Here is an 11,242-nt window from a genome sequence, read left to right on the forward strand (position 1 = left end):
ACTGAGGTAAGATCTAAGCTTTGTGCATGGTGGTTAATTCTGTGATTTGGCTGGGTTTTTAAAGTGTTTATGGTTTTGAAATTTAAGGACTGAATTGAAGCTAGAAAGCTTGGGTTTTAGCTCAGAAATCGTTAAGGGAGTTGGTTCATCAAAGAAGGTAAGCTCTAATTTGTGATTTAGTGTTTGAATTCTGAGTTTTTAAGGCAGGTTTTAGTGTTCTTGAATAAGTGAGTTTCAGAGATTGAAGTGGGATTTTGGTAAGTTTCTAGGCTAAGTTTCAGCTAGGTTGTGTTGCTGGAATCATGTGAGAAGTTTTGGGATGATTGAGCTGTGGAATTGGGATGGTTTTGGATTGTTTTGAGTGAGGTTTGAGGGTAAAAAATGGAGGTTTTTCTGGGTTCGAAGGGGTTGGGTTGCAGCATAGTTCTTGGTGAGCCGCGATCCTCTGAAGCTGATGGATGTGGGAGATGGAGGGCGGGCCGCGGCATGGTCTAGGTAGAGCCACGACCCCTGTCTAATTCTGAGCCCAGATGGGCTCTGTTTGGGGGCTACGCCGCGGCATGGGTGGCTTGAGCCGTGGCCCTTAAGGGATTTTGGGATTTTAAGCATGGGAATTTAACCTAGGGTGCTCGGGATCGAATCTTCTACCATGCTTGGTGGAATTCGATGTTCCGGAGATTAGAACTTTGTCTAGAAACCCTTCTTTACAATCATTGATGGTATTCCTTATCTTGGTTGTGACTAGGTACTAAGCTAGGGCTCGGGAATCGGATCGTGCTCAAGAGGCATCACTCGTGACCAGTTTATTTGGAAACTAAAGGTAAGAAAACTGCACCCAGTTGTGGATTTATAATGGGACTAAGGGTTCTCTATTTTATCCTTTGTTAAATTATTCATCCAAAATGCTTAAATCCTTAATAAACATGCTTGTGACAAGGGTCACGTTCTTATTAGTTCTATCTAAACCTTAGGTTATAATAAATAATATTTCTAGGACCAACTATATCAATCAAACCTTATGTTAAAATTAATATTTCTAAACTATAGGTTAAACTTGTAAAACCCATAACTATTTCTACAAGTTTTCAACTAAATCCCGGCTTAAACCAATAATCACGAAAACTAAAATACTACAAGCTACTACTGGCTACTACTATTACTATCTAGCCAAGTAAAATTTTGAGACGCTACATTTGAGTCGTGGACCATCCCCTAGGGTCGCAGCCCGCTGCAAGTTAAAGAGCCTTGGGCTCTCTTCAAGGGGACACGTGCTGCAGCGCGACTCAGCTTGCACCTAGTAAAAAATCCGAGGCTCCCAAGCCTCTGGGTTCATGTGGGTCGTGGCGCTTGAAAAATAGGGCTGCAACGCGAGCCCCAAAACCCAGATATCCATGCATTTCTACTGCATTTCCCCTCAGCCAAACTTACCAATTCTCTGTCAAATCAACCCCTATACCCATAATTTAGTCTACAGCTTGTTTCAAAGCAGCTTAACTGGTCTAAACATCTCAAAAAATAACCTCTAACCCCACCAATAACCAAAATCCGACTTAAGGTTTAAGACTAAATAAAGTAAAAACCACAGCAGGAAACTTGGTGATTCAGTACCTTAAATTCTTACCTCAATGGACAATTCGACCTGAGCTGATTCCCCAACACTTCTAGCCTATTTTTCCCCAAGTTCTCAGCTTCAATTCTCAGCCAAATCCTCAAAGAATTCACCAAAGCTCCAAGCACACCAAAAAGAGGGAGAGAACTGAGTAGAGAGAGAGATAAGGCTAAGACGGTTATGTTTTTGTTTCTCCTTAGTTCTAGAATTCTAATTAACTTAAGTCTATCTCAGCTGCATAATGTCCAAGATGGCCCTAAGTATATCCTTAGTCCTCTAATGCCACCAAGGGAAAAATTGGCATTTTCTACATCCCGCTAATTCCTCGAGTGTTCCTATAGTTCCCCATTTAATCCTCGACATACCCAAATAATCGCTAAATCACTACACGTTACCCAGTAAATCCAGAACACGTGCTATGTTCCCATAATACCCCTAGGCTCACCCCGAGCCGGGCACTCGATCCCGTTGTGACTATTTCACTCCCTAGGACCGTCTTAGATCACACATCACAAATATATCACCACAATCTTGTGGTATCAAGCACAACACACATATAATTTACATTTATGCCCTCAACGGGCCAAAATTACAATTATGCCCCTATTAACCAAAATGGGCCCACATGCATTTTCATTCACCTAAACATGCATTCCTAATCACATAATCATTTAATCCACATAATAACATAATTAAATCAATTATTGCTCTCCTGACACGTTAATCAAGGCACTAAACCTTATTAGCAAATTTGGGACGTTAAAACTATCCCCTCCTTATAGAAATTTTGTCCTTGAAATTTACCTGAATAACTCAGGATATCGATCCCCCATATCAGTCTCAAGCTCCCTAGTTGCCTCTTCCACTTTGTTGTTCCTCCAAAGCACTTTTACCAAGGCAATGGTCTTTTTCTGCAATACTTTATCTTTTCGGTCTAAAATCTGAATCGACTTCTCCCCATAAGATAAATCTTGATCCAACTCCAGGTTTTCATAACTCAGCACATGCGTATAATCTGACGCATACTTTCGGAGCATGGACACATGAAATACGTAGTGAACTCCTGATAAGGCTGGAGTCATAGCCAATCTGTAAGCTACCTCCCCAACCCGTTCCAGAATCTCAAAGGGGCAAACAAACCTAGGCTTTAACTTGCCTCTCACTCCAAATCTCTTTACTCCTCTCAAAGGAGCAACTCTGAGGAACACATGATCATCGACCTGAAACTCTACATTCATGCGTCTCAAGTCTGAGTAACAGTTTCTGTTGACTCTGGGAGGTGAGCATCTGAGTTCTAATCATTTCAATTGCCTCATTGGTCATCTAAATAGCCTTAGGACCTAAGAATTTTCTCTCACCCGTCTCATCCCAATAGATGGGCGAACTGCACTTCCTCCCATATAACATTTCATATGAAGCCACTCCGATAGTCACCTGATAGCTGTTATTATACGAAAAAGGGAGATACTTGGTCCAAGATCCCCCAAAATCCAACAGACAGGCCCGCATCATATCCTCCAATATCTAAATCGTCCTCTCAGACTGTCCATCCGTTTGAGGATGATAGGTGGTACTTAACCACAATTGCGTGCTGTAGCCTTCTGCAGGCTCTCCCAAAACTTAGAGGTGAAGGTAAGGTCCATGTCGGATACTATCGACCTCGGAGCCCCATGGAGTCACACAATATCCTTCACATACAACTCAACATACTTCTCCATTGTATGAGTTGTTCTAACAGGGAAAAAGTTAGTTAATTTGGTGTACCTATTGTTAGGAAAAATAGTTTTGCCACAATGGAAATGGTAAGATAATTACAACTCTAAACAAAATATTACAAATAAATAATTATTGATTAAATAAAGTTACAAATCTATGACTGAAAATACAAATAAATAAAAGAAGAAATAGAAGAAGAGAAATAGAGAAATACAACTCTATGCAAAATAATACAAATAAAGTGAAGTGTTTGAAACAAAAAGAAAAGAAGATTACAACTCAAAACAAGAAATACAAATAAACAAAAGAGAAGAATATGAAGATGAAGAGAAATAGAATAGAAAGAAAGAATAAGAAAACAAAATAGAAACAACTCTCACTCACACTACCAAAGTGAAGAGTGTTGGGGATCACCAACTTGAACAAGGTTTGAAACCTTTGTCCAAAAGCTTATTTCCCCCTAACTCAAGCACTAAGGGATCTCTCACAAATTTTTGGAAATGCTTTCTGGAATAATCAAACCTCAAGGTGTTTTTAGCCTAGTGCTCTAATGGATAGAAAAGTTGTATTTTACAAGTGAGCATTAGGCTCCTATTTATAGAGTTTTGAGACACCCTTTGAATTTCAAATTCCACCAACCCCCATGGATGTTAATAATGATTAATTGGATGTTTATGGAATTAAAATAGAGAATTTGGGAGTTATTTGGCTATTGGAAACGTTCAAAATTGGATAAAACTGGAAGTTGGAAGATGCTGTCAGCCACTTGGGCCGCGGCCTGACAAACAGGCGCCACGGCCCTAGACATTTTCTAGCAACCAAATTTTCAATTTTTTCAAAACGTTCCAAATTTATTCCCACTTGATTTTGTAACTTCCATACACAATATGGGAGTTAAAATCACATCTCTATCAGCCATTTCTCATATGGCTTTAAGAAATTCATCTCAATATTGTGTAACAACAAATCTACACAATAATGGGTGATATTTGGAAGTTACAAATTTGTAACACCAAATGTGTTACATATTTGGATATATCTCATATATCTAAATATTGTAACTCTCTATTATATGTTACAATATGTGACACTCTTTGTCACATTTATTTAATCTAAAACATTATATTATAATATAACATAATATTACATTATATTATAAAATAATATAACATTCCCCCACTAGATTAAATAGTTATCTATTGTAACACTTATTTAATCAATTATTATATTTTAAAATATAACAGATCCCCACTTGATTAAATAAGAACTCTCTCTTATAGGAGTCATTGCATTAGTGCATAAAGAAAAGTGTTTTTCAACTTGAACTTTACTATAGTGTAATTATCATAAAATTTGCCGAAAATTTGGTTGCACTAGGCATTGAACCATCTTTTCATTATAACAAATCAGTGATAACACACACACCTTTGCAATGTTCACTTGAGACCTCTATGTCTCGCTTTGCACCGTCAATGGCCATGTGCACTTTCCATTTATGGACGTTCTTGAGAATACTCCCAATTCTCATGAGAGGTGGCACCACCCCTAGGTCCATATAGGTAGAATTCTTACAGTATTTTGTTACCAAAAATACTTGTCTTCACAAGACTGAATTCTATTAAAAAATATTTCGGTTTTAACCCTTAACTTGGTAACTCACAAGTACTCAATATCTCAGATGGGACTTGTTTTGAGTACAACTAATATTCACTTGATTGACTTGTTGTTACCTATTGAACCTAACACTAGTTAAATAACTAGTGCTAAGATAGGTTACCATCAATCGTGAATCTCTTTAGGGAGTGTAAGTCTCATCCCTTGAGATGATGTAGCCACTAAATCCCTCGTTAGTGGCTTAGTGAAAGGATCCGCCAGCTTTTCATTTGTTCTCACATAGGATATTGAGATGACTCCTCTCTGAATCAATTCTCTTACATATCCATGTCTTAGACTAATATGTCTAGACTTTCCATTATACACTCCGCTGTATGCTCTAGCCAATGTCGCTTGGCTATCACAATGTATCGATATAGTGGATACATTCTCTTTGATTAGGGGTATCTCTATCAACAGATCCCTTAACCATTCAGCCTCTTTGCCGGTAGCAGCTAGAGCTATAAACTCTGCTTCCATGGTGGAATGAGATATACAGGTTTGTTTCTTGGAACCCTAAGAAATTGCACCCCCACCAAGTGTAAATACCCAACCAGTTGTGGACAAGTTGTCCCCAAGATTGGATATCCAGCTTGCATCTGTATATCCTTCTAAGATTGAAGGAAATTTGGAGTAATGAAGGCTTAGTCCTTTGGTTTTCTTGAGATAACCTAGGACTCTTCCAATCTCCTTCCAGTGATCCACACTTGGATTACTTCTAAACCTACTAAGTTTACTAGCCGCAAATGCTATATAAGGTCTAGTACATTGGACAGCGTACATTAAACTCCCTATAGCATTAGCGTACTCCAATTAAGCCACCACTCTTCCTTCATTTTTCTCTAGTTTTACACTATGATCGAATGGAGTATTGGCATATTTAACCTTGAGATGGTCAAATTTGTTCAATACTTTCTCAACATAGTGGGCTTGCCCTAACACAAAACCCCCACTATGTTTCTTTACTTTGATACCAAGTATGGTGTCAACTTCTCTAAGATCTTTCATCTTGAAGGTTGATGATAGAAACCTCTCCATTTCTTCTATCCCTTTCATGCTATCACTTAGAATAAGCATGGCATCCACATATAAGCAAATAATGATCACATATCCCTTACAAGTTTTGGAATACAAACACTTGTCTCCATTGTTATGTCTAAACCCATTAGACATGATGACTTGACCAAATTTCTCATGCCATTGCTTAGGAGCTTATTTTAATCCATATAAGGATTTTACAAGTCTACACACTTTATGTTCATATTTTGGTAGGACAAACCCTTCGGGTTGTTCCATATAGACCTCCTCATTAAGGTCACCATTAAGGAATGCCATTTTGACATCCATTTGATGAACATACAAGTTGTGTATAGAAGCTAAAGGGAACAAAATTCTTATAGAAGTTATTCTTGCAACAGGCGCATAGGTATCGAAATAATCGATACCCTCTTTTTGCCTAAACTCTTTAGCTACTAATCTAGCTTTAAAGGTTTGGATAGTGCCATTAGTGTGGTATTTTCTCCTAAATATCCACTTACACCCAATTGGCTTAGACCTCGGTGGGAGGTCTACCAATTCCTAAGTGTTGTTGGAAAGAATTGGATCCATCTCATCATTGATGGCTTCTTTCCAAAATGCACTATCTCTTGATTGCATAGCTTCTTTATAAGTCTTAGGATCATCCTAAAAAAAAAAGTACAATAGGAATTTTCCTAATGACTTCCTCTCTATTTCCTTCTACCATGTAGAATGAAATTCGTTGAGAATCTATCTCATCCACTACTAGACTTTTCTCATTATTTTTTAGCCTTTGACTTCTTCTAAGTTCAAAGGGTTGCTTTACATTCTTTTGAGAATTCTCCTCTTGAAAATTAATTTTGGATGTAGAAGCTTGAGAATTGTTGTCACATAACATGTTCTCAAAGAATTCAACTTCTCTAGATTCAATCACAATATTAGACTCTAAGTCTAATAGCCTATAAGATTTACTATTGTTGGCATAACCAACAAAAGCACACTTTATGGCTCTTGAACCTAACTTTGTTCTATTAGGTTCGTTTTTCTTGCAATATGCAAGACACTCCCACACTTTGAAGTACCCTATGTTGGGTTTTCTTCCTTTCCATAACTTATATGGAGATATCTCATTTTTCTTCATCAGTATTCGATTAAGAATGTGACAAGCGGTTAAAAGCGCTTCACCCCATAAGTTGAAGTTCAACTTAGAAAACACCAACATAGAATTTATCATCTCTAGATAAGTCATATTTTTCCTTTCGGGAACACCATTGTGTTGTGGTGTATAAGGTGCGGTGCACTCGAGAATTATACCATTTTCTTCACAAAATGTATTGAATTCATTAGAGAAGTATTCTCCTCCTCTATCACTTCTTAGCACCTTAATCTTTTTGTTTAGTTGATTTTCAACTTCTAATTTATATAATTTAAAAGCATCAAAAGTTTCATCTTTATGCTTTAAAAGAAACACATAGACATATCTACTAAAATCATCTATAAAAGTAAGAAAATACCTTTTACCACCTCTAGTTAAAACACCATGTGAACATTTCTCAAGCAAATAATCACTAATTTCACTTTTAGTTGTCTAAATAATCTCAAAATCACTTAAAAAACTTTTGTGCGTTTTCTAAGAGTCTCTTTGAGATTCTTTTGAAAACATCATGTTGACATCAATTGATTTTCTCCTCAAAATAAATTTGAAGATGTCAATTTTTAAACACTTAAATCAAAGAAAATAAACCCTCAATGATTTATTTAAACACTTTGATTTCTAATGCTTTGGTTTAAAATTATCTCCCCATTGACATTAATTTAGAACATATCACCATCTTTAACAAGAATGAATAAAATTCTCTTCAACCTTATTCACTATTGGTATAAAGATTCAAAATTGCTTCTCCAATTTTGTAATGTCACCTCATTGAGACATTGAATATTTGAGAATTGTTGTCACTAAATAATTCTTAAATGTTTTCTCTTTTGACCACACTTTTAGACTCCAAGCCTATAGGTCAATATGCCATCCCATAATTTTGGATCCCATTAATCCATTTTCTTGCAATAACAGAGGATAAAACATATTTATATTATTATCACCTTAATAATCATATTATATGGCACACCATAATAATCATGATAATTCTCATGTATATATCAAAATACTTTTATATATTAACATAATTATGTCTCAAAGAAATTTCACATAATTTGTCAACATATATCCATCATATTAGCATGCATTTTGAATCTCAAAATTATATTGTAAGTATATCACAAATATCATACAATAATTCACATATCCACATATTGATATATACTATTGATTCATAAAATCAATATATAGGCATGTCAAAAAGTACCTAATTATCATGCTTTATAAATTCTCAAAACATAATTTTTATGTCAAATGTATGTACTACTATCTCACATATAGCCTACACATAAGATTAACAATCTCTGCATTATGTAGAGCTTGTCAAAAGTTCACTTCTAAGAATTACACATTAACTTTCACAAATAGATGTGTCAACTATGTTACAATGTATCTCATATTGTATAACATGTTAATATCTACACAATTATTCATATATCAACATTTGAAAACATGCTAATACATGAAATAAAATTTCATCACTATTATATAAAATAGTGTATACAATTATACTTACCTTGTCTTACCACCTAGTTCAGTTTGATCCATCAAACTTATCCAACCTCACTAGGTCTTGATTCATAATCTTGATGGTCTCACCTTCCATTGAAACAAACAAGGGTTAAGCTTTTGAATGTTAGGAAAAATAGTTTTGCCTCAATGGAAATGGTAAGATAATTACAACTCTAAACAAAATATTACAAATAAATAATTATTGATTAAATAAAGTTACAACTCTATGACTGAAAATACAAATAAATAAAAGAAGAAATAGAAGAAGAGAAATAGAGAAATACAACTCTATGCAAAATACACTACTAGAAATATAGGCTTTTACTTTGTTTTTTACACATAGAATATAAAAAAACTGAAGTAAAAGCCTTTCAATGGGTTTTTACTTCGCTTTTGGGAATAGTAGTACATAAAGAAAGGCTATTACTTCGGTTTCTTAAAAAAATGAAGTTAAAATAGAAAATAGACAAGGGTCATGTTTGGTTTGCACACTATATTGGGGCTTTCCACTTCGGTTTTTATGAAAAAACGGAAGTGAAAAGTGGAGCAAACCAAAAGTGGCCCTGAAGGCTTTTACTTCGGTTCTTATATAAGAACCGAAGTAAAAGAGTTTTAATACCCTTAATATATAGCTCCCGCCCATCATTCGTCTCTCTGAAGCAAAAATCTCAAACGCCAAACCCAGAAAACCTCCATTGTTGTCGTACTCCCACGAGGGTTTCACCAAATATACCCTTTTTTATGTTTTTTTTTACCATTTGAAACCATTTTTCTTACTTAAAAACATAAATATTAGTTCCATTTTTATTTTTGGGGGAGAAAATAAAGACTTTGGGTGTGGGTATTTTTAGGGTTCGAAAATGAGTTTGTTATTGGACTTTGACTGGTTTTCTTACATTAAAATAAGTTCGTGAGCTTCAAAAAAGGTATGAATCACTAAATCTTTGTTTGTATGATTTTTATTTTTTTTTCTATATTATTTTCATATTTTTTTTCTTATAAATATAATGTGTGTATTATATATAGGTTTTAGAGTTGCTAATATTGATTTAGAGGTTATTTTGAGCATCAAAGAAGGTTTGTTACCTTAAAACTTTGTTTGTGTTAATTTTTTTTTTATATTATTCTGAATTTAATACTTATTTTTTAGTATATTTGTGTTATATTTTTTTTTATTTTGTTATTTTATATAATGTTATTAATTATATATATATTAGTAAAATTTAAAAATTGTCGTGACTTGCTATTTAAATTTCTAAACATAGCTTCAATAGGTAATGTTGTTGCCAATGTTAGAACTTGAAATGTTTGGATTATTAGTGACATTTGTTTTTTATTTTCTATAACTAGCTAGCTTGATATGTTGTTTGATGATTATGTAACTAGTTTAATTAATTATGTAATTAATTTTTATTTGTTTTTATTTAAGGTTTTTAGTAGGGTTGTTGATTTAGTTGCCAATTTGGTATTGATTTTGGGTGACTTCAAGAATAATATTGGAGGTGAGTAATATTTAAATTTTATTTATTACTATTGCAATATTTATATATAAAATTAGAGTTAAATCATGCATGTTTTACTTTAGTGAAATAGGTTCTGGGAAATTTGTTGTTAGCAGTGATATAAGGATAGAATTATGTATGTTGATTTTGTGTTTGTTTGTGTTGAATTTATATATAACTATAAAATTGGTATATGCTACAAAAACAAAGGAAACTCTGCCAATTTTTTATAGATTTTATTAATTGTTTTCCTTTTTTCAATTCGCACACTATGTCGAGATATTTTGTGTGTTTTTTACAGGTTTTTAAATTTTTGGAGATGTTAAAATGCAGTTGTTATGCTGCCGAAATTTTGTTAGACTTAGGAAAATTTAATAATTAAACTTCAATTATGTTTGATGTCCTAGAAAAAAGAACTAGGAGTGAAAGATGTAGATGGATATGAAATTTGGATAAGAGCGCGAGAAACGAAGAAGACTCTTGTCGAAGATAATTTGGACAACAAAATTGAAGAAAGAGTTGTAAGTGTTTTAAAGCAAAGTAGGAATTTTTTTTAAGTGTTGTTACAAGTTACTAATTTAAAATTTCATTGGTTTGTTTCATAGAATGATCTAAATGGCAAAGTTACTAGTAGTCAAATTGTCGCCAAGGGTCAGGAGGACATCTTGCGAATCCAACAAGAATAGTTAAGCCGATTGATGACTTAAATTTATTAGTAAGACTATTTTGTTTATACATACCTTTAGTTTTATGTGAATGTATATATAAATGTTTAGACTATTTTACTTAATTACAATTATGTGAATGTATATATGAATGATTAGGTTATTCTACTTAACAATTATGTGAATGTATAAATATTTAATTTTATAAGAATTTTAATTCTAAGTGTATAAATTTTGTGATTTTTATTTCTGTTATAAATTAAATGACAATAAACCAATTCTAATTGTAAAAATATATATAACTATAAATTCATATAATTAGATTATTTAAAAAAAAGTAGGGCAATATATATATAAATAGAATTGGGTCAATTAAAAATAATTAGAAATAATTATTAAAAAATGGCGGGGG

Source organism: Humulus lupulus, chromosome 2, assembly GCF_963169125.1.
Source record: "Humulus lupulus chromosome 2, drHumLupu1.1, whole genome shotgun sequence".
NCBI lineage: Eukaryota > Viridiplantae > Streptophyta > Magnoliopsida > Rosales > Cannabaceae > Humulus > Humulus lupulus.